This window comes from Herpailurus yagouaroundi, unplaced genomic scaffold (genome assembly GCF_014898765.1).
Source record: "Herpailurus yagouaroundi ecotype Mexico unplaced genomic scaffold, PumYag 165, whole genome shotgun sequence".
In the NCBI taxonomy this organism is placed as follows: domain Eukaryota; kingdom Metazoa; phylum Chordata; class Mammalia; order Carnivora; family Felidae; genus Herpailurus; species Herpailurus yagouaroundi.
This window is the reverse complement of record NW_024412406.1, coordinates 29,082,114-29,106,524: the sequence shown is the minus strand read 5'-3', so window position 1 is coordinate 29,106,524 and position 24,411 is coordinate 29,082,114. Positions and strand designations below refer to the sequence as shown.

At 41.5% G+C, this 24,411-nt stretch overlaps 1 long non-coding RNA gene across 1 annotated transcript in view; it reads right to left on the bottom strand.

Moving 5' to 3' along the window:
* LOC121038356 (uncharacterized) overlaps positions 1-24,411 on the bottom strand; it is a 27,963-nt gene extending 3,552 nt beyond the window's left edge. Inside the window, exon 1 of the long non-coding RNA XR_005794313.1 lies at positions 23,748-24,411. This is a non-coding gene — a long non-coding RNA (uncharacterized LOC121038356). The remainder of the gene's footprint in view (positions 1-23,747) is intronic.

The following is a 24,411-nucleotide window of genomic DNA, read 5'->3' as shown; positions in this document are numbered from 1 at the left end:
TTTTTTTTAAGTTTCATTTATTTTGAGAGAGAGAGAGAAAGCATGAGGAGGGGGAGGGCAGAGACCAGGAGAGAGAGAATCCCAAGCAGGCTCCTCGCTGTTAGTGGGACCCAAACTCCAGAACCATGAGAACATGACCTGAGCCAAAATCAAGAGTTGGATGGGTGTTTGACTGAGCCAACCAAGTGCCCCTGGTGTCTTAGAACTCTTCTTACCACCAGACCCCCAGATGTTTTTCTAGTTTTTTTCCCCCTAAAACCTTTATTGTCTTATGTTTTACATTTAAATTGGTGATCCATTTGAGGTCATTCTGGTATAAAGTGTGAGGTTTAAGCTCATGTTCGTTTTCTGTTGCCTGTGGATGTCCGTCTTTCAGTTCTATGTACCGAAACATCTATCTTTACTCCAGTGTGTTGCTTTTGAACCTTTACGGAAAAGTTGGACTTATTTGTGCGGGTCTACTTATGAGCTCCCTGTTTCATTGATTTGTGTGTCTATTACTCTGCCAAGGGGAGGGAGAGAGGAGACATCCTTGGCCTTGATCCCAATGTCAGGGGGACAGCTTTCAGTCTTTAGCATAATGCTAGCTGTAGGGATTTGAAAGTGCTTTTAATCAAGCCCAGGAGGTTCCCCTCTGTTCTTATTTTTCTGAGAGTTTTATCACGAATGGGTTTTGCATTTTGTCAAATGCTATTTATCAGTTGATAGGATTCTTGAGCTTGTTACTATGGTGGATTACCTTATTGATTTTAGAATATTGACCCAAGACTTGCATCCTTGGAATAAACTCAAATCGGTCATGGTGTAGAGTTTTTTATAAATACAGAACGTAAAAAAAATCCGTAAAACTTATTACCATAATCCTTTTTTTTAGTATACAGTTAAATAGTGTCAAGTGTATTCACGTTACTGTGGAATAGATCCCCAGAGCTTTTTTTTTTTACCTTGCAAATCTGACACTTTGTATCCTTTTTAATAACTTCCCTTTTTCCCTTCTCCCTAGCTCCTGGTCACCACCATTCTATTTCCTGGTTCTGTGAATTTAACTACTTCAGCTGCCTCTATAGTTGCAATCAGATAGTCGTCTCTTTGTGACTGGCTTCTTTAAGTCACTTAGCATGATGCCCTCAGGGTTTAACCCGGGTTGTAGCCCGGACAGCAATTCCTTCCTTTTTAAGGCTGAATGATGTTTCATCGCAGGCACTGACCGCGTTTTAACGACCCACACATCTGCGGACGAACCCTTGGGTTGCCTCTACCTCTTGGATATTGTGAGTGGTACCCCTGTGAACCTGGGTGTGCAAATATCTCTTTGAGACCCTGCTTTCCATATTTTTGGATCAGTTCTCAGAAGTGGAATTTCTGGATCATCTAGAAGGTTCTCTTATTAATTTTTTGAGGACCCTCCGTGCTGCTTTTCCATACTGCACTATTTGACAAGCTCACCAACGGCTTACAGGGATGCCAATTGCTTCACATCCTCCCAACACTGGTTCTTTTCTTTTCTTTTTCTTTCTAGTAGCCCTCATAATGAGTGTGAGGTGACAGTCCCTACTCCAGCCCTTCTTGCAGGGGGCGGGTGGGTTGGGGGTGAGGGTGGAGGTCTAGTCTCCCCACTTGGCCTTTGCTGATGGGCGTGAAGGGCCAATTTTTAATATGGTGTTGGTTATAGTAAAATCATTTATTGTCCAAAAGTTTTCTGCCTCTTTCTTGGTCTGTTGACTAGAGAGACCAGATTTTCCTTGAGGCTTTTTGTTTGTTTGTTTGTTTGTTTGTTTGTTTGCTTGTTTGTTTAAATCTACGCCCATTGGGTACAGCTTATCCAGTTTTCAGTCTGGGGTACAGGAGGCAAAAAGAAAATGCAGAGAATTTACCACCGTCTTGTTCCTTGGGTCCTAAGATTTCTCATCAGCCTGCCTTTTCTCTGTCTTTCAGAGTCTTCTTATGTTTGTTTTATATAATATCATAATACATTTATATAATATATTGTTGTACTTAGTGGGAGGAATAAGGAAAAGGACATCTATTTTTTTCTTCTAGGCTAAAGGGCCAGTGTTTAAATTTTCTGATAAAACAATGTAATTGCCATGGAGACCAGAGGTCTAGTTTGCTTTAACATTAGTGACATGTTCTCTTATGTGGGTTGTCTCATGTGGGAAGACCAATTGTCATCAGGAGGTTGTTGAGTAAGTTTGGAATCAGGGCACAGGTTGTTAGATTAGCAAATAAAGTTTTGTTTTTGTTTTTGTTTTTTAATGTTTATTTATTTTTTTTTTAATTTTTTTTCAACGTTTACTTATTTTTGGGACAGAGAGAGACAGAGCATGAACGGGCGAGGGGCAGAGAGAGAGGGAGACACAGAATCGGAAACAGGTTCCAGGCTCTGAGCCATCAGCCCAGAGCCCGACACGGGGCTCGAACTTACGGACCGCGAGATCGTGACCTGGCTGAAGTCGGACGCTTAACCGACTGCGCCACCCAGGCGCCCCAATGTTTATTTATTTTTGAGAGAGAAAGAGAGAGAGAGTGTGAGCAGGGGAGGGGCAGAGAGAGAGAGGGAGACACAGAATCCGAAGCAGGCTCCAGGCTCCGAGCTGTCAGCCCAGAGCCCGACGCGGGGCTTGAACTCACGAACCCGCGAGATCATGACCTGAGCTGAAGTCGGACGCTTAACCGACTGAGCCACCCAGGCGCCCCGACAAATAAAGTTTAAAGGCTCCAGACTAATGCAGCTGGATGCAACCATCTTTTCAAACAAGACTTCATCGCCAACTTAGGCACCTTTCCTCTGTACCCAACTAAGAGACAGTATAGAGCCTGGACCATAGTAGTGTGGACTAGGGCTTGGTTGGCCGGCTTTGAGTTCGGGCTCTGCCTTTTATAAATTCTGTGGTCTTGGTCAGGTCATCAAGCTTCCTCATTTCTTTACCTCTGGAATAGACAACCAAACTACGTGCCTCATAGAGTCGCTTTGGAACTGAAATAGTTAAAACACGTAAAGCACTCCGAGAAATCTCTGGCATGTATCTAACACTCAAAACATTTTAATTCTCGTTAATTCTTACCAAGCATCCTGAAAGGCGTGATTGTTTACCAGATAGGTTCATAGCATCACGGGACAGTCAAGTCTTGTGACACTTTGGTTTCTTCAGAAGTCTTTGCCTGCCCTGTGATTCCTTTATGGTGATTTCATGATTGAGTGTTCAGAGAACTGTTTTCCCCTCATTGACACGTTCTTCCATTTCAGCCAGCAGGCAGCTCTGGGGCACTGACACTCACATCTGGACAACTGGCATTTCAGGTGAGGGAGATGTGAAAGGAAGCTACCCAGAGTGTGAGTGAGCCACACTGGTGCAGATCTGAACGGATCGGGTCCATGGTGGGGAGAAGGGCCAGATTATCACAGACCTGGAATTTCACTTTGAGAAATTTGGGTTCTTTGGGGCGCCTGGGTGGCTCAGTGGGTTAAGCGCCCGACTTCGGCTCAGGTCATGATCTCACAGTTCGTGAGTTTGAGCCCCGCGTCGGGCTCCGTGCTGACAGCTCGGAGCCTGGAGCCTGCTTCAGATTCTGTGTCTCCCTCTCTCTCTGCCCCTCCCCTGCTCACAATATGTCTCTCTCTCTCTTAAAAGTAAATAAACATTAAAAAAAGGAAAGAAATATGGGTTCTTTAGCAATTGGAAAACATTAGGTAAATTGGTCTAGCGCATGAGTTCTTAACTTTTTTTTATGTCATTATACCCTTAGTCAATCTAACAAAATTCATAGACCCCTTCCCAGAATAACATTTTAGATAAAATACATAGGATTACAAAGGAAATAAACCATAATGACATAGTTTCAAACATTTAAGTCAATATGTTTCTTTAATAGTCAATAACAGAATCTGTTAAATATTATAATTTCAGGATACTGAGAAGTATAAACGTTATTTTGAAATACTCACAAGAATTAATGCGACATAAAAGTATCTGATTTCTGGTGGTGACGAAGCCATAGGTACTGACAATACGATTGTGATTTGTTGGTTACATTCACGATTGAACAAAAATGGTACAGGTTAGTGAAAATGAAGCTGCTTTTTTTTCTCCTCCCCCATCTAAATTTATGACTGTGGATCCTATGCATGAAGTTTTCGCAAGTCTGTGGGCCTCGGGTTAAAAATCTGTGGCCTGTGGGCTCTTCGGTTTAACTCATGGTGGCTCATTCCCCCTACAGAAGAGCCCCCAGGTGTGGCCCACACTCATTCTCTGCCACCTCCTTGTCTCAAAAATCGGCTAACTTGGAAATGTTAGGAGGCGAAGAGGCATAACGCCATCCATCCTTGGTTTGGATATGAGCAGGCTTTAAGGTCTCGTTCACTAACAAATACATGTGAAGTTTGACATGTAGAATTTCCTGATCATTTTATTAGGAATTTCTTTCCTTAACTTTTAAATACGTCACATTTAAGGTTAAAGATCAAAGGGACAAAACTGAACATGGCAATTTTATTCCTCAGGGACATGACGGAAAAAGCAGCTCCAAAGAACCCGATCTATTTATATAAGAACGAAAGCAGCCCCATCAATAATTGTTAACCCCCATGCTTGGCACTCAGAGAGGAGGAAACGAAGTATGTCCTGAAACCCAGATGGAACAAGTAAGTTATTGAATGGTTCACGTAAGTTGACATCCCTAGCTGTTGCCTGGACACCAGCCCTCTAAACTGATGGTGCCCATCCCCTGGTGACTCAGAAAACTTAAATAAAACAGAATCGAGCAAATGTAACCAATTTGAGATTACACTTTCTCCTAAAAGATCGGTTACTTGTTTATTTAAGACATCGATTCTCTGGCTGTCCCTCCCCCTCCCAGGGAGCTTACTCCCAGTTGAGCCAAAAACAAAGCTAACTATACAGACCCAAATCCAGGTGGCAAGGTTATTTGGAAGTCTGAGGAATAAAATTGCCTGATAGAGTGGTCTGTACACGTATGTATTTGCTATTTATGCAAGCTTACAGTTTTCATCATCAATATCAGTAATGATGAGGGGCTTTGTTTAGGGAATGTTCTATCTGTATATTCAGGAGTGAAAGCAAGTTTTAGCTATGCACGCTTAGTTTCTAAATATTCAGTTGCATTTCCATTGCTACCTAATGTTTACTGAACACTTAGTACATCTCAGACACTGTTTTAAATACTTTACAGATAGTAACTTTCTCGATCTTCTCAGTAACATTACGATATTATTTTATAAAGAAGAAAATTGAGGCAGTGAAAGGCCCAGTAACTTGCCCCACATAGTTGATAAGAGGTGGACTTAGGGGTTTAAACCCAGACTCCGGAGATTACACACCCCATAGAATCACATAATCATTATGATCTCTTGCCTTCCTAGGTGGAATATAAATGTTAGACATAAGCTAATTCCTATTGTTTTCTATAATATAATTATAATTTCTATGATTTGTTAGTTTGGAGCTAGAATTTAGAAAAGAGTGTATGAAGAAATTGATAAATACTGGATTATTTATTCCTGGAAAACTCACTTTCAGAGAGAATTAAAATGAGAGAGATAAGTTACAGATACAGACATTTAAAAATGAGGGGCACCTGGGAGGTTCAGTCGGTTAAGCATCCAACTCTTGATTTTGGCTCACGTCATGATCTCACAGTTCGTGAGATCAAGCCCTGTGTGGGGCTCTGCTCTGACATGGCAGAGCCTGCTTGAGATTCTCTTTCTCCCTCTCTCTCCGCACTGCCCCCACCTCAAAATAAATAAGAAACTTAAAAGAAGAAATTTTTTTTTTTAATTTTTTTTTTCAATGTTTATTTTATTTTTGGGACAGAGAGAGACAGAACATGAACGGGGGAGGGGCAGAGAGAGAGGGAGACACAGAATCGGAAACAGGCTCCAGGCTCTGAGCCATCAGCCCAGAGCCCGACGCGGGGCTCGAACTCACGGACCGCGAGATCGTGACCTGGCTGAAGTCGGGCGCTTAACCGACTGCGCCACCCAGGCGCCCCAAAAGAAGAAATTTAAAAATAATATAATGTATAAATTTTAGGTTTCGGACCCTTTGCGTTTCTTAAATTCTCAGATAGAACATATGTCAGAGGTTGTTCAAGAATATGAGTTGACCAAAGCCAAGAGAGATACAGAGACCTTGATTTATCTGGGGGTCCTGCTAAAATATTTGAATTCCTACCGAGCTGAGCACTTATTTTTTTCCCCATTCGATATTTTTATTTCTTTTGCTTTGTTAATATTCTGGTAGCTATACAGGTTACAGTTATGTTTGAATAGACATAAAATTTTTCCTATTTCATGACCTTTCTTTGCATCTATTTTAACACATTGGTAGTTAGTTAACAAAATAAAAACACGGTATTATTTTCATAAGTTCAGTTTAGGTGGTAAAATTTATTTTGCCAAAAAAAAAAAAAGAGCACAGATATTTGAAATTGAAAGAACATTAATTGCCTCTTATTCAGAGATCAAAATTCATAGCGGCAACTGTGAGTCTTGGATATTGTGCAATGGATTTTCTTCGTTTCTTGATCTGCCTCTAAACACTTTTACCTATGTTACCTGTGGGCCCTACACGCCAGTATCAAAACAGACTGATGTTGCCTAGACAACATAAAATTTTATGCGTTTGGTTTTACGCTATTTCACTGTTTCGCACTTCCTCCACTCGGAGTTATAATCAGCCCACCCAAGGATTTACTTTGATTAAAAAAAAAATAGTGACACTAGATTTTTCTTCTGTTGCTGTTTATTTTTTTTTTCAACGTTTTTTTTTTATTTATTTTTGGGACAGAGAGAGAGCATGAGCGGGGGAGGGGCAGAGAGAGAGGGAGACACAGAATCGGAAGCAGGCTCCAGGCTCTGAGCCATCAGCCCAGAGCCCGACGCGGGGCTCGAACTCCCGGACCGCGAGATCGTGACCTGGCTGAAGTCGGACGCTTAACCGACTGCGCCACCCAGGCGCCCCATTCTGTTGCTGTTTAAAACACACTGGGACCTGCGTACATTCTCCCCTCATCCCAGCCAAATGGATCTAATAATCTATTTTCTTCTTAGGCAGTTGAACTAAGCGCTGGTTTGCTCTCATTTCGTCCCCAGCAGCTAACAGTTTGATTCTTTTCCGTTCAGTTAAAATAATAACGGTACACAGTGATGGCATTCATCCTTTTGATTGAAAAAGCATCAGAATGACTTTTAAAATGGCAAATGTGGCCTCGTGTTGACTCCATTTCCAGCATCCCAGTGAGGACAGTGGGATGACCAGCAGCTTAGGAATTTGCTTGTAGACATTAATGAATTTTCATTAGAAAAAAACAAACACATTTAAACGGCACAACTATATAATTTGATCCCTACAAATCACATGCTGCCAGTGTGGCCCGGTACTTACAACACAAGCTTAGTTACATTGTGCCTGTAGCTCTCGCCTAGTCTACTGGTTCCGCTCTATTTTGTGTTCAAACGTTGACTCCTGCAAACTCTGTGTGATGATAGTCTTTTATATTTTTTCTATTAGAGGAAATAACTCAATTAAATGAGCAATTCTTTTTTTTTTTTTTTTTGCTCGTCAACAACAGACCACAAAATGGGCTAAATTCTTTTTTTTCAAAATTCTTTTTTTAATTTAATTTAAATCCAAGTTAGTTAACAGATAGTGTAATAATGATTTCAAGAATAGAATTTAGTGATTCATCACTTACATATAACACTCAGTGCTCATCCCAACAGGTCCCCTCCTCAATGCCCATCACCCATTTAGCCCATCCCCCCACCCAACACCCCACCAGCAACCCTCAGTTTGTTCTCTGTATTTAAGAGTCTCGTATGATTTTTCTTCCTTTCTGTTTTTATATTATTTTTGCTTCCCTTCCCTTATGTTCATCTGTTTTTGTTTCTTAAATTTCACATAGGAATGAAATCATATGGTATTTGACTTCACTTAGCATAATACACTCTTGTTCCATCCACATTGTTGCAAATGGCAAGATTTCATTCTTTTCGATCTCTGAGTGATACTCCATTGTATATACATGTATACCGTATCTTCTTTATCCATTCATCAGTCCGTGGACATTTGGGCTCTTTCCATACTTTGGCTATTGTTGATAGTGCTGCTATAAAATTGGGGTGCATGTGTCCCTTCGAAACAGCACACCTGTATCCCGTGGATAAATGCCTAGTAGTGCAATTGCTGGGTCGTAGGGTAGTTCTATTTTTAGTTTTTTGAGGAACCTCCATCCTGTTGTCCAGAGTGGCTGCACCAGCTTGCATTGCCACCAACAATGTGAAAGAGATCCTCTTTCTCCGCGTCCTTGCCAACATCTGTTGTTGCCTCAGTTGTTAATGTTAGCCATTCTGACAGGCGTGAGGTGGTATCTCATTGTGGTTTTGATTTGTATTTCCCTGATGATGAGTGATGTTGAGTATTTTTTCATGTGTTTGTCAGCCATCTGGGTGTCTTTTTTGGAAAAGTGTCTATTTCTTCTGCCCATTTCTTCACTGGGTTATTTGTTTTTTGGGTGTTGAGTTTGGTAAGTTATTTATGGATTTTTGATACTAACCCTTTATCTGATATGTCATTTGCAAATATTGTCTCGCATTCTGTCAGTTGCCTTTTAGTTTGGTTTTCTTCGCCATGCAGAAGCTTTTTATCTTGATGAAGTCTCAATAGTTCATTTTTAATTCCCTTGCCTCTGGAGACATGTCAAATAAGAAGTTGCTGAGGCTGAGGTCAAAGCGGTCGTTGCCTGTTTTCTCCTCTAGGACTTTGATGGCTTCCTGTCTTAACGTTTATGTCTGTCATCGATTTTGCATTTATTTTTGTGTATGGGGTAAGAAAGTGGTCCAGGTTCATTCCTTTGCATGTCGCTGTCCAGTTTTCCCAACACAATTTGTTGAAGGGACTCTCTTTTTCCCACTGGATATTCTTTCCTGCTTTGTCAAAGGTTAATTGACTGTAAGCTGTGGATTCATTTCTGGGTTTTCTATTCTGTTTTATTGACCTACATGTCTATTTTTGTGCCAGGACCATACTGGTACAAAGCACTACAGCTTTGTAATATAACTTGAAGTCTGGAATTGTGATGCTTCCAGCTTTGCTTTGCTTTTTCAACATCACTTTGGCTATTTGGGGTCTTTTGTGGTTCCATACAAATTTTAGGATTATTTGTTGTAGCCTGTGAAAAATGCTGCTGGTATTTTGATAGGGATTGGATTAAATGTGCAGATTGTTTTGGGTAGTACAGACCTTTTAACAATATTTGCTTTTCTAATCCATGAGCATGGAATGTTTTTCCATTTCTTTGTGTCATCTTCAGTTTCCTTCACAAGTGTTTTATAGTTTTCAGCATATAGGTCTTTCAATTCTTTGATTAGGTTTCTTCCTAGGTATCTTATTGTTTTTGGTGCAGTTGAAAATGGGATTGTTAATTTCTTCTTCTGTGCTTCATTATTGGTGTATAGAAATGCAACAGATTCCTGTACATTGATTTTTGTATCCTGCGACTACTGAATTCATTGATCAGCTCTAGAATTTTTTTTTGGTGGAGTCTTTTGGGTTTTCTATATAAAGTATCATATCATCTGTAAATAGTGAAAATTTTATTTCCTCCTTGCAAATTTGGATGCCTTTTATTTCTTTTTGTGGTCTGATTGCTGTGGCTAGGTCTTCTAGTACTAACGCAAATAACAGGGGTGAGAGTGGACATCGCTGTCTTATTCCTTACCATAAAGGAAAAGCTCTCTGTTTTTCACCATTGAGGGTGATATTAGTTGTGGGTTTTTCATATATGACCTCTATTATGTTCCAATATGTTTCCTCTAAACCCACTTTGTTAAGAGTTTTTATCATGAATGGATGTTATACTTCGTCAAGTGCTTTTTCTCCATCTTTTGAGAGGATTATATGGTTCTTATCCTTTCTTTTATTAATGTGATGTATCACATTGATTGATTTGTAAATAATGAATCACACTTGCAGCCCTGGAATAAGTCCCACTTGATCATGGTGAATGGTTTTTTAATGTATTGTTGGATTCAGTTTGCTGTTGAGAATTTTTGCATCCATGTTCATCAGGGATATTGGCCTGTAGTTCTAAATTATACCATGTATCTTTTCTGACCACAATGCTACAAAACTAGAAGTCAACCACAAGAAAAAAATTTGGAAAGACCACAAATACATGGATTTTAAACAACATGCTAGTAAACAATGAATGGGTCAATCAGGAAATCAAAATGGAAATAAACAAAATACATAGAAACAAATGAAAATGAAAACACCATGGCCTAAAACTTTTGGGATGCAGCAAAAGATATCCTAAGAAGAAAGTGTGTAGCACCACAGGCCTTCCTCAAGAAGCAAGAAAAATCTCAAATAAACAAACTAATGAGGAAGGAACTAGAAAGGAGCTAGAAAAAGAACAACAAATGAAGCCTAAAGCCAGCAGAAGAAAGGAACTGATAAAGATTCCTGGGTGGCTCAGTAGGTTAAGCTTCTGACTCTTCATTTCGGCTCAGGTCATGATCTCACAGTTGTGACATTTTTTGTTTTGAAATTTTTAATTAAATAATCACAAATGAGAGAACCATGATTTGCGATTTCTCCCACTACTTAAACTCTTTCCAGATGTACATTATATATTCATTTAAAAAAGGAATGTATAATTTGAACTCATGTTAAATTAAATATATGTGTGTATACAGATATTGAGAGAAAATATATTGGATTTTTTTACTTTTTTATTATGATAAAATTCACATAGGACACAATTTCATACTCTTAAGGTGTACAATTAAATGGTTTTTATTATATTCACAGAGCTGTGCAGACATCACCACGATTAGTTTCAGAACATTTTTGTGAACCCAAGAAAGGAACCCTCTTCTCATTAGAAGTCACCCCCATGCTAGACAACCATCTAATCTACTTCCTGACAGCAGTCTTGCCAATTCTAGACTTTCTATGAATGGGATCATACAACACATGGACTTTCGTGATTGATTTATGTCACTTAACAAATGTTTTTTCGATACATTTTAGCATGTATCAGTGGTTCAATCCTTTTTATTATGGAATAATATTCCATTGTATGGCTGTACCACATTATATTCCTGTTCTTCACTTGGACATTTTTTTTTTCACTTTTTGGCTATTATAAATAAAGCTACTGTGAACGCTTGTATATAAGTTTTTGTGTGAACAAGTTTTCATACATCCATTTTCCTGGGTAGAGAGCTGGGCCATCTGGTAACTATATTCAACTTTTTGAGGAACTGTCAGGCTGTTTTCCAAAGCAGCTGCACCATTTTACATTTCCATCGGCAGTGTATAAAGGTTCTAATTCCTCCAAATCCTCTGTGACCCTTGTTAGTATCTTTCTTTTTGGTCAGAGTCATCACTGTGGGTATAAAATGGAATGTCACCATGGTTTTGATTTGTATTTCCCTGATGGCTAAGAATGTTGAACATTTTTCCTATGCACATGAGCCACTTTTGTATCTTCTTTGGAGAATGCCTATTCAGATCTTTTACCCATTTCTAATTGGGTTATTTGTCTTTTTATTTATTTTTTTTAATGTTTATTTATTTGAGAGAGAGAGACAGAGCATGTGCAAACAGGGGAGGGGCAGAGAGAATCCCAAGCAGGCTCCGTGCTGTCAGCGTGGAACCTGATGCGGGGCTCGATTACACACACCGTAAGATTAGTACTGAGCTGAAGTCAAGAGTTGGATGCTCAACACAGTGAGCCATGAGGCATCCCTGTCTTTTTATTTTAGAGTTGCAAGAGTTCTTTGTATATATTCTAGATATAAGCCCCTGATTAAATAGAGAATTCACAAACATTTTTTTCCAATTGTATGACCTTTTTTCACTTTCTTGATGGCATTCTTTGAAGCTTGAGTTTTTAATTTTGATGAGGTGAAATTTTCTATTTTTTCTTTTGTTGCTTGTGCTTTTGGTATCATAGCTAAGAAACCATTGCTTAATTCAAGATGACTAAGGCTTATGTCTGTGTTTTCTTGTAAGAATTTTACAGTTTTAGCACTTCTGTTTAGGTCTTTGATTCATTTTGAGTTAAATTTTGTATGTGGTATGAGGTAGAAAATCCAATAGTCCAACATCAATTGTTGAAAAAATGATTCTTTCTCCACTGAAATGTCCTGACACCTTTGTTGAAATCAATTGACCATAAAGGGGACTGTTTATTTCTGGACTTTCAATCCTCTTCCATTAATGTATCTGTCTGTTAATATGCCAGTATCCCACTGTCTTGATTACTGTAGATTTGTAATAATTTTTGTCATATGGAAGTGTGACTCCTGCAACTTTTCCCAATGCCACTTTGGTTATTTATAGTCCCTTGAATTTCTTATATATTTAAGATGAGCTTGTCAATTTCTGCCAAAAAAAAAAAAATACTAGCTGGGATTTTGAGACGGATTGCATTGAAAATGTCAAGCAGATTGAAGAGTATTGCTATCTTAACAATATTAAATGTTCCAATTCGTGACCATAGGATATCTTTTCATCTAAATGAAATACCTAAGTATTAAGAGTTTTTTCAATATGTTTTGTAGTTTTCAGAATATGTTTTATACTTCTTTCATTAAATGTACCTAAGTATTTCATTATTTTCATTGGTGTTGTGAATAGAATTGTTTTTTTAAAGTTCTGGATAGTTCATACGTAGTGTAGAGAAATAAAATTTATTTTTGCAAATTGATCTTCTGTAACTTTCTTGCACTCATTTTTTCTTGTTCTAAGTGAATTTCTTAGGATTTTCTATATTAGGATAATGCCATCTGCCAACAGAAATAGTTTGACTTCTTTCTATGTAGTCTAGGTGTCTTTTATTTCATTTTCTTACCTAATTGCCATGGCTAGAATCTCCAATAGAATGTTGAATAGAGTTGCAACAGCAAACATCCTTATTGTGTTACTTATCTTAGGGGGAAAGCATTCAATATTTCCCATTAAGTGTGAAGTCTGCTGTGACATTCTTGTGGATGGACTTTATCGGATTGAGAATGTTCCTTTCTGTTTGTAGTTTGTTGAATTTTTTTTTTAAATCATAAACAGGTGTTGGATTTCATCAAGTTCTTTTTCTTCATCTATTGAGATGATCATGTGAGTTTTGTTTTTTTGATACGGTATACTACATTAATTAACTTTTCAGTCAACCTTACCTTCCTGGAAAAAATCTGATTTCCTCATCATGAGTAATACTTTTATGTACTGCTAATTCAGTTTGCTGGTATTTTGTTGAGGATTTTTAAAACCTATATTCACAGGGATATTGTTACATAATCCTTTACTTAATGATGCCTCTGTCTGCCTTTGGTATCAGGGTGATTCTGGCCTCCTAAGATGTTAGAGAATGTTTTCTCCTTTTTAATTTTTTGGAAGATGTTGAAAACAACTGGTGTTGATTCTTTAAACTTTGGGTAGAATTTGCCAGGGAGACAGTTTCTGGGCTTTTCTTTGTTGGGAGAGTTTTGATTCCTGGTTCAATCAGCCCTTAGGACTTGTCCCTCCCCTTCTTGTATGACTTTGTTTTATGGCATCTCATTAGACTGTCTCTCTGTCTGTCCTTCACATTAAGAACCTCTCGGGGCGCCTGGGTGGCTCAGTCGGTTAAGCGGCCGACTTCAGCTCAGGTCATGATCTCGCGGTCCGTGAGTTCGAGCCCTGCGTCGGGCTCTGTGCTGACCGCTCAGAGCCTGGAGCCTGTTTCAAATTCTGTGTCTCCGTCTCTCTGTGACCCTCCCCCATTCATGCTCTGTCTCTCTCTGTCTCAAAAATAAATAAACGTTGAAAAAAAAATTAAAAAAAAAAAAAAAAAGAACCTCTCTTGGCTCTCCCAGCACTGTGTATCACCTTGCCCTGCCTTATTCCTCTTAGAAGCTTCTGTCAACACTGCCATCACATACACATAGGTAAGTATATGTCCAGGCTGGACTTCCTCCCTCCCCCATCTCCAGTACCTGACGTGCAAGGCGCACAGACAGTACTTGATGGATGGTTGTGAATGAGTCGGGAGAGTGATCTCGCCAAATGTGCCAGAGCTTCCAGAAAGCAGTCAGAGGGACTCAGTCTGATCAAAATGTGGCCGTGCAACTGTTTGTGCAGGTGACGCGTTATTTGGATCATCACCTGGCCATTTTGAATTTTATACGGAAATAACTCCAGTGGGAGAAAAATAACTTTTATCTTTTTAGTTACTTTGGTAACTGAAACACAACTTTTAGTAAGAAGACTTTATCTATCTATCTATTTTATTTATTTATAGAGAGCGCGAGTGGGGGAAGGGCAGAGAGCGAGGGGAACTGAGGATCCAAAGCAGACTGTGTGCTGACAGCTTCAGCAAGCCCAGTGTGGGGCTGAAACTCACCAACTGTGAGATCATGACCTCAGCTCAAGTCTGATGCCCAACCGACTGAGCCACCCAGGCGCCCTTAGTGAGAAGACTTTAAATAAATGTAAGTTAAAGTGATTAGTTCACTCCCCCCTCCCCGACTCTGACATTCCTTTATTTGAGTGGGGCTTACTGGGTGATGGTAAGCACTTCTAAAGACTTGTCCCAGTTTATTGTAAATTCTTGAGCAAAGCTTGGTCTTTAAAAGCAGACACGCTTCTGTAAATGCTATGCACTTGTCCCCTCTGGGGTCTGTAATCCGGGACTGTGGACAACAGGAGTAGGGAAATCTATCTCACTTCAGTTTACTCTTTGCAAAACGGGCACAATTGTAATGCTCACCTTTCAGGGTCGCTGAGACGATCAGACAATACAATGTAGAAAAAACGCTTAGAACAGTTACACACTCAATAAGTATTAGCTATTGTTATTGTTTACTCGTCCTTCTGTCAACCACAGCAACAACAGAAGAATCCCTGAGGACAGGGCCATGATTGCATGCAGTGTTCACTAATATGTGCTAAGGGCATAGTACACAGTAGGCACTCGATAACATCACTGAAAAAAGTGAGTACTTTACGGGTGACTTTGAGTTTCTTTTTGCATAGAGTGCCTTGTTGCTCATTTTATTTGTACATGACAGTTGAAACAAATGGTAAGCTGTACCAAGCTGCCCAAAATTTGGACTCATCATTTTAGTTCCCTGGAAGAAAGACAAGAACAGAGCTAGTGGGGTGTTACCAAATATGTTAAAAGGAAAAACAACAACAACAACAACAAAATCCCGAAACAGCAGCAGCAGCATTTGGCACTATTTCTTCTTCTTCGTTTTTAATCCATTTATTTATTTTGAGAGAGACAGAGACAGTGCAAGAGAGGGAGGGGCAGAGAGAGAATTCCAAGGAGGCTCTGTACTGCCAGCACAAGCCCGATGCGGGGCTCGATCCCACGAAACTGTGAGATCATGACTTGAGCTGAAACCAAGAGTCGGACGCTTAACCGACTGAGCCACCCAGGGGCCCCTGTTTGGCACTACTCTTAATGAAAATAGATTTTTTTTTTAAATATGAAAGAAAGCAGACCTTCTGCTAAGAAATGCAGGTGTATCAGTGGTTCTCAGACCTTTCTGAGCGTCAGAATCACTTTGGGAGCTTAACAGATACAGATCCCTGGGCTCGTTCTCAGAGATTTCACCATTTGGTCTGGGGAGGGGGAGGTCTGAGCATCTCCCGAGGTGAGGCAAACACACATCCAGGGTCCAGGGGGGAGATGAGGCACCCTGGGCTCGGTCTCTGCCTCTGCATGTTTCCATACGACTGTTGGGGAGTGTTTTCCCCTCAAGCTCAGCGTCCTCTACACGTGTACGGTCCATGGTCGCAGAGATCACGGGATGAATGGCTACAAGTGAAACACAAGAGGCGAATCTGCTATGTCTTCTTGGCTGCCGTGGAAAAGACTTGAAAGAGTCACTTGGCTGCAGAATGTCCCTTTTCGGAGGTGGGTGCTGCAGCCTCGTACACAGATCTGAGCAGGTTAACATTCCTCAACCGAAGAACGTTCTACGGTCTGAAAACGCTGGTGGGGAAAGAAACGCACTTGGTATTAATGGTTAAAAGTAACAATTTTGACGACTTCAAGGGCACGTTTATTTTTTGCAATAACGATCAACGTGGTTAATCAAACCATTCCAAATATGAAATTCCATTTGCTTCGATAAGCCACATCTCCAATTAAGATTCAGTCTAGGCAGCCTATTCACCTAAATAAGAAACACAACAGCAACTGATTGGATTGATTCGCTTTGTTCATTTCACATAACTTTTATTCTGGCGAACCCCAAACAGCATACAGGATTGTTGTTGTTGTTTTATTCTGAAGCCGAACTGATGTAATTGTGCATGACGGCACTTGCTTTTCTGTGGAAGGAGAGAGCAGTATGTAACAAGAGTAAAGAATAGTTTGGGATCAGACAGTCACAATTTTAAGGGCTTATCAACTTTTTCCTAGCTCTTGGTATTTTGATGCCTTGTCGTAGCTGCTCCCATCACACAAGGCAGGAAATTATTGCATTGTTGAGAGGGCATGCACACAGAGGCATTAAGCTGCAGAAACAGGATGAACAGTGACAAAAAGGAGAGGGAGACTACGAGGCATTTTAGAAACAATCCTCCCCCAGCACAGCTCGGGAACTAGGAATTATCCTGAAAGTCTAAGAATAGATTCTTACCACCCATAAGAGAAGAAAGAAAGATTTAAAGAGAAAAATCAGCAGGTTGGTATTTTGTCGTGAATTGGCAGTGACCTCAATCATTCAAATAAAAATGCCTAAAAATAACCGGAACTGTGCAGTTAGACAGATATCAAACATCAACTTTTCCAACGCAGGTACCAACCCCTACTAGGCCAGCAGAAAAAAATTAAAGTCATTTGTCTTGCTTTGTGCTTGAAAATCAGGCAGATGGATACATGTCAGGGCAGTTACTCAATGTTTTATACTTCTTTCCAAGACAGTTGAAAAATGTTGAGAGTTGGAGTCTACACACGAAGGAGTGCACCTGTGCTCCAGCGACTTAATTTATGGATTCAAGAAATCCATAAAACAATGTGACAATCCTATAAAAATGTTAGATGGGATTGTTGGGGGGGGGAAAGCAATGATTTACAATTCTTCTAAGTATATTTCTTCTTAGTAAACATAAAAGGAAAATGGGCTGGGATTCCAAAGGTTACATGATTATTAAGTGATCCTTTTTTTTTTTTTTTCCAGTGAGGATAGAGTATAAAAGTGATTGATGGCTAATCTATTAATCCACAACTGTCCTTGAGTGTTCATTGGGAACTCTGGACTCTGCTGGGTGTTGAAGACACAAAGTTGCTAACACAGGTCTGGTCCCTGCCCTCAAGAAGCTCCCCGCTCACACTGGGATTGGAAGGTAGAAACAGATACTAACTAGCAATATACACAGTTGACCCTTGAGCAGCCCCGGTTTGAACTGAGCGTGTCCGCTTATACATGGATTTGTTTCCTAATACATAGAGTACCGTATTGTAAATGTATTTTCCTTATGATTTTTCTAAGAACATTTCCTCTTCTCTAACTTTATTGTAAGAATACAACATATAATACATATTACACATAAAATAGGTATTAATTGACTGTTTATGTTAACGCGTGAAATCCACATTGCCCAGCAGAGCGTTCTGTACTATGTGGCCCAAACTCCAGCTTAGAAAACTCTCCCAGAAAGTCTCCCCAGTGCAAATGCCATGGGATTCTGATTCCCTCAAACGGGTGGTGGCTCACTTCCTCCCCTCATCTCCAAGTGCAGTTGGTTCTCACCAGGTGCTCAGGAAATGTTTCTGGAAGTAATCTCTCTCTTTTGTAGGGTACAGACACTTTGTTTCCCTGACTGCTCTCTGCATTTTTATGGGGACATATACATCATATATTTTTTATGTATTTCTTCTCTCCTCCCATGGACGATAAGGGCTCGGAGAGCGGATCTATTCATTCACGCATGCAGCACAGAGGGGGAGGTGGGGGGAGAGACAGGCGGGACGCAGGTGGGAGTTGGGGATCCCGGTGGGTCAGGGGAAGTCTCTTCGAGAAGGCGATGTCTAACAATCCGTAAAACTCATCTGGACTTGGAAGGAAGAGATGGGATTTTTTTAGAAGAGTCCACTAAGCTCTAACCTCTGTGTAGATACTTAGTTCACCATAACATTCCCAACCTTGACTAGTGTAGGTACGTCAAGTGAGTGTGGAGGCAGTGCAAGAACACGAGTAACGGGTTGAGCCCGTGCCAAGGAGGCGTTGTGGCCTTGACATAGTAGCGGGTGCTGGCCCCCAGAAAGGTGGCTGGAGGGCACAGCAGTGCGGGACTTGTGTGAAGGCCAGAACTGAGCAGGACGAGTCTGACGGCAGACGGAATGGTAACAACGCTGTGGTAACAGAGCAGGCCTGCAAATGGATCGTGGGTTGGAAAGGCCAGGCATTGGAAGAGACCAGCACGTCTTGATAGCTGATTGGATCTAGATGGAGAGGGGCGGGGGAGTGAAGCAAACCACGATCAGTTAAGTGGTGGTTTCATCCAGTTAAGAACAGAGAAAGGAGAACGCTTCTGTGAGAACACAGAAGGAGCCTGCCTGGTGAGATACTCAGGAGATGCTTTGAAAGTTGCCAAGAGAGTAGATCTTACACGTGGTCCTCACAAGGAAAAGACATTTGCAGCTATGTGTGGTGGTGAAGGTTGGCTCATTGTGGTGATCATTTCGTCACGTGTACAAACGTTGAATCGTTATGTTGTACGCCTGAAACTAGTTTAATGTTACATGTCCCTTATACGTCAACTCAAAAGAGAGAGGGAAACTCACCTAAGCCAGTGGCTACGATAGAGCGCGTGCTCCATAAACGATGGCTGACTTGAGTGAAATTAGCAAGGAGAAGACAGGCTTCCTTTCCCGTTTTTTCATCGATGAGTCACGTGCAACCCTTCTGTGCTGGGGACGCAGGACCAAAATGTGCCCATTAAAATAAGCGCTTTAAAGCAGCTTTTGATGGAATTAATGACGGGATTTGGGAGGCAACACCTTTAAGGTAAATGTCAGGATGTGGGCTTGAATGCTTAAATGTAGTCACTTAAAGGATCAAAGACAAAAATACTGCTTGATCTATTCTCCCTGATTGCTTCAAAGCTGTTCAGAAGGTCAGTGGCTAACCAGTGGGATGCCTGTCTGATGAAGCAAGCACATTACCTTACCTGTCCTTGTACAGGACAGGTAGATTGCCATTAAACTGACACGCTCCCGATTTCCTTTTGGAGGCCCAGAAGACAGACCCATTAACTTTATTTTTAAGAACTTGTTTCTCCCCTTTGTAACCTTCAGAGAAATGCCAGTAATTATACAGAAAAGGCGGACCCACAGACCAAACAGCCTGAAGCTATCAAACCCCGCACCCTCGAGAACCTTCGGAGGCATGGAATTTCTCACAGGTAAATGTAAGAATTCAAATATGTTTCAGTGTGAAGCATAGTCGATGCATTTTGCTAATGACGTTCAAAACCAAGATGTCAGCTCCACTTGCTTCTCTGCCAAGGTAAAATTTTAAACCATGAAATCACTTGCCAAGCCTACAACCGTGTGATCATATGTGAATACACAGAAACACATATGTTGCTGACGAGTTCACCAGACTCTCAATGCTAACCTGCCCTTTAGGCATTTAGTAGTGAAATAAGGGATGGATAAAGTGAAATAAGGAGAAACGATGCACATTTGCCAGTGCATTTAGAAATCCGCACAACTTTGCAAATGTGCTTTGGATTACTTATTTGTACCAGTTTTGGGTAAAGCAGATAGAAGCAAGTATTTGGGTAGAACATTTTACACGCATACGCATTTCACCATTTAATTTAGCCCTCACAAAATGATTTTTATTTCTTTTTAAACTTTTAAGAAAATGTGATTTAAATGAAGAAGAGTAGAGCACTGTATAACCTAGAAAATGCCAGCTTAGAGGGGCCTGAGTGGCTCGGTCGGTTAAGTGTCCCATTTCGGCTCAGGTCATGATGTCCTAGTTTGTGGGTTCGAGCCCCGCGTCGGGCGCTGTGCTGACAGCTCGGAGCCTGGAGCCTGCTTTGGATTCCGTGTCTCCCTCTCTCCGCCCCTCCCCCGCTCATAGTCTGTCTCTGTCTTTAAAAAATGAATAAACCTTAAAAAAAATTTAAAAAAAATAAAAAAGGAGGAGGGAACTGAGGCACGATAGTGTTTGATCGCTTTCCCCCAGGTCACATCTGGTGAGACCAGTGTTGGGACTGGTTCCCAAGTCTGCCTGTCCCCCCAAATCTATACTTTGAGCTGCACTGCTAGACGGATATTTCTACTTTTAGCTCATTCTCTTACAACCACGTTACTGTTTTCTTTCTACTGTGGCTGAAGAATCTGATTAAGCACTGACACACTAAAAGGAGGAAGCAGCTGTTTTCTGGATCAAAAAGTGGATTAGAGATCATAAAAGTCAGATTGTAGGAACGAGGCAGTGACTCATCAAATTCTCTTGCTCGGTTTGTCAATTCCTTGGGCACAGAGTGTGCTATGTTGATAAGCACAAGTCACTTCGAAAAGTGACATTCGAGATAGAGGGAGGCATTCCCTCAAAGCCGCTGACAATTGGTGCTGCCGTTACCCGGTACATCGTGGGCCTGTACCAGAGAGTGACAAAATACTCGGAGGTTCCAAATGATCTTCTGCTCGCTTGGTTGTAGCCAAAGGGTTGAAAAGAAAAACTGCACTATTGTAGCCGGAAGGGCCTTCCTTCCTCTGCTCCCCAAGCTGGAGTCGTGCTGTTGAAGCCTTGGCATGACCAGTCGCCTGCCAGTTGCTTGTCTGAAGGTTGCTGGGAGTTGATGAAGGAGGAGAAAAGAGCGGGAACAAAATCTGAGCTCCTTATCCTTACTCTTTAATATTTATGTCTGAGGATATTACTTCCCTCTCCCTTCCCCCATACTCCATGTTCTAGACTTATCACAATGAAACCCAGAGGGATTTCTGGATACTTTAATTTTTTTTTTTAACGTTTATTTATTTTTGACACAGAGAGAGACAGAGCACGAACAGGGGAGGGGCAGAGAGAGAGGGAGACACAGAATCCGAAACAGGCTCCAGGCTCTGAGCGGTCAGCACAGAGCCCGACGCGGGGCTCGAACTCACAGACCGCGAGATCGTGACCTGAGCCGAAGTCGGCCGCTTAACTGACTGAGCCACCCAGGCACCCCTCTGGATACTTTATAGGCTGAATTGTGTCCCCAGTCTCCGATTAATATGTCCAGTACCTTATTTTGTGACTGAATTTGGAGATAGTCTTTAAAGCGGTAATTAAGGTAAAATAAGGTCATTAGAGTGGGCCCTAATATGACTGAAGTGTTTATAAGAAGAGATTAGAACACAGACAGGTACAGAGAAAAAACTGTGTGAAGACACAGGGGAAGGATGGCCATCTACAACCCATGATGAAAGGCCTCAGAAGAAACCAACCCTGAGGACATCTAGATATTGAACTTTTAGCTTCCAGAACGGTGAGAAAAGAAATTTCTGCTCCTTAGGCCGCTGTCTCTGGCATTTTGTGATGGTGGCCCCAGGAGATTAACACAATATACGAAAGCTGACCATCTTCTAGACTTACAGTGAACCTCAGGGAGATTTCTGGATGCCATTTTCAAAGAGCTCAGTTATGATGTGAGTCTCCGTTCAAGATAATCCTTCTAATTGCTAAGGCAAGAAATTTTATTCTTTTTTTAAAAGTTTTTTAAAAATATATTTATTTACTTTTGAGAGATGGAGAGTGACAGAGCATGAGCAGGAGAGGGGCAGAGAGAGAGAGACACACACAGAATCGGAAGCAGGCTCCAGGCTCTGAGCTGTCAGCACAGAGCCTAACATGGGGCTAGAGCTCACAAACTGTGAGATCATGACCTGAGCTGAAATTGGACACTTAACCACCTGAGCCACACAGGTGCCCCGAATAATTTTATCCTTTAAGGAATGGTAGCCATATTCTATCCTGGGTGGTCAAGGCCCAACTGGAAGAAGGCATTCACTTTTGGGTACCACACGTTAAGGGAGATACAGTCAAGGGGCGCTTATTAAAAATGGCAGTTATCTCAATAGTGAAAGAGGCAAAGTCCATGTTTATTCTTCCAAATTTGAGATGTTTGCTCTGGAAAGGAAATGGCTCATGAGGTGGGGATTTGCCTTCTTTAAGCATTTAAGTACTTAAAATATTTGCTTCTATTATTAGATACTTCCAAAAAAAAAGAAAATAAATAAAAAGTAAAGTCCCCCATGTTTATAGCAGCACTATCGACAATAGCCAAAGTATGGAAAGAGCCCAAATGTCCATCGATGGATGAATGGATAAAGAAGATGTGGTATATATACACAATGGAGTATTACTCGGCAATCAAAAAGAATGAAATCTTGCCATTTGCAACTACATGGATGGAACTGGAGGGTATTATGCTAAGTGAAATTAGTCAGCCAGAGAAAGACAAAAATCATATGACTTCACTCAGAGGAGGACTTTAAGAGGCAAAACAGATGAACATAAGGGAAGGGAAACAAAAATAATCTAAAAACAGGGAGGGGGACAAGAACGGAAGAGACTCTTAAATATGGAGAACAAACAGAGGGTTACTGGAGGGGTTGTGGGAGGGGGGATGGGCTCAACGGGGAAGGGGCACAAAGGAATCTACTCCTGAAATCATTGTGGCACTAGATGCTAACTGACTTGGATGTAAATTTTAAAAAATAAAAAATACAATTAAAAAAAAAAAGTATTTGCTTCTACAACTGCAAAATAGTGAACAACAGATGATGCAGAAGGATTTTGATGTAATGTAAGAAAAATGTATGGAGCCAGCCATTTCCAAAGATGAAGTGAGCTGATAGGGAAGGAGTGAGTTCTTTATTACAGTTGGTGGCCAGACAGAGGAGAGTTGACCACCGGTGGGAGACATTGGAGGATGTATCCATCAGGAAAAAAACCAGTTTCAGTCAGTAGCATTTCAACACGGGAAATTAAAGGCCTGTGGGAAAGGTGCCGGAGTTGCAAAGCAGCAAAGATTAGAAAGTCAAAGATGAGAGTTTGGCTAATTGGCTAATTAAGCTACTCAAAGATTAGAAACTCCAAGGGGCGCCTGGGTGGCGCAGTCGGTTAAGCGTCCGACTTCAGCCAGGTCATGATCTCGCGGTCCGTGAGTTCGAGCCCCGCGTCGGGCTCTGGGCTGATGGCTCAGAGCCTGGAACCTGCTTCCGATTCTGTGTCTCCCTCTCTCTCTGCCCCTCCCCCGTTCATGCTCTGTCTCTCTCTGTCCCAAAAATAAATAAACGTTGAAAAAAAAAATTTTAGAAACCCAGGGCTACCACACGAAGGACCTGAGGGCCACATGGGAAAATGGCGTGACCCAGGCAGCAGGACGGATGGCCGCCATTTTCATCACAGGAGAGCTTTGAGTCTGTGAAGTGACTTAATATTGTGGCCCCTGTCTGGTCAAATCTAAACTCAGTAGTTGCTCTCCTTACAACTTGGAGAGAGAAAAGGAAAGTCTAACCTCCATGACCCAGGCACACGTGCTTGACGAAGAGGCTTGGGCAGTCCCGGCCCAGCACACCCTGGTACAGAGCACTGGCAGACCCCTGACTGTCCTTCTCAAGTTTTAATTATTTAGTCATTCATGCCTTCACTCACTCCCTCACTCACTCATTTAGCAAAGTGCAGACCCTGGAGGAAATTGCCTTTGTCTGAATCTGGTACTTACCACCTTTCTGACTTTGGGCTGTGTGTCAGGGGTCCCGATGTTGGCTTTCTTCCAGACTGTCCATGTGAGTCTTCCAGGGACACGGCAGAAGCCTCTGCCTGCACATGTCTCTGCTCTGGATCTTCTCTTCTCTGATGCTTCCGGTTCCCGACTTGTCCAGAGGCCACTCCTTCAGGAGACCCAAGCTTCTCGCTGTTGGATTTCTGCTTTACAGCTTGCCCTCGGGGGCAACGGCAAAGAGCTCAAGCTTGGTTATTTTCCATAACGTGTCCTGGAATCCTTTGCAGGGCTACGTGGTGGTGCTGCAGCTGGGCCATGGGGTCCCTCTCTCCTCCACCCGGGTTTTCCTCCAGTTCTCCTAGGTCACTATGTGGGTAGGTAAAAGGCAGGTCAAAAAGTCTGCTAAGAAGATACGAAGCCAGGGAGTGAGATGGGAATTCTCCTTCGGAAGGAGCACCTCCAAACTCTGCAACGATTTTCTTGAAGTCTTCCTCAAGAACCCTCTCACCTCCTGCTGGGCCAAAGATAGTAGGCCTTTATTCCATCCCTTCCCACTCGTGGGGGTGGTGATGTTGGCGGGATAGCTATGGGAAGGCAGATTCTACCTCCCCCGGCAGCAGTGTCTGAATGCTTTCCAGTTTAGAATATGAGGTCACGGTGCCTC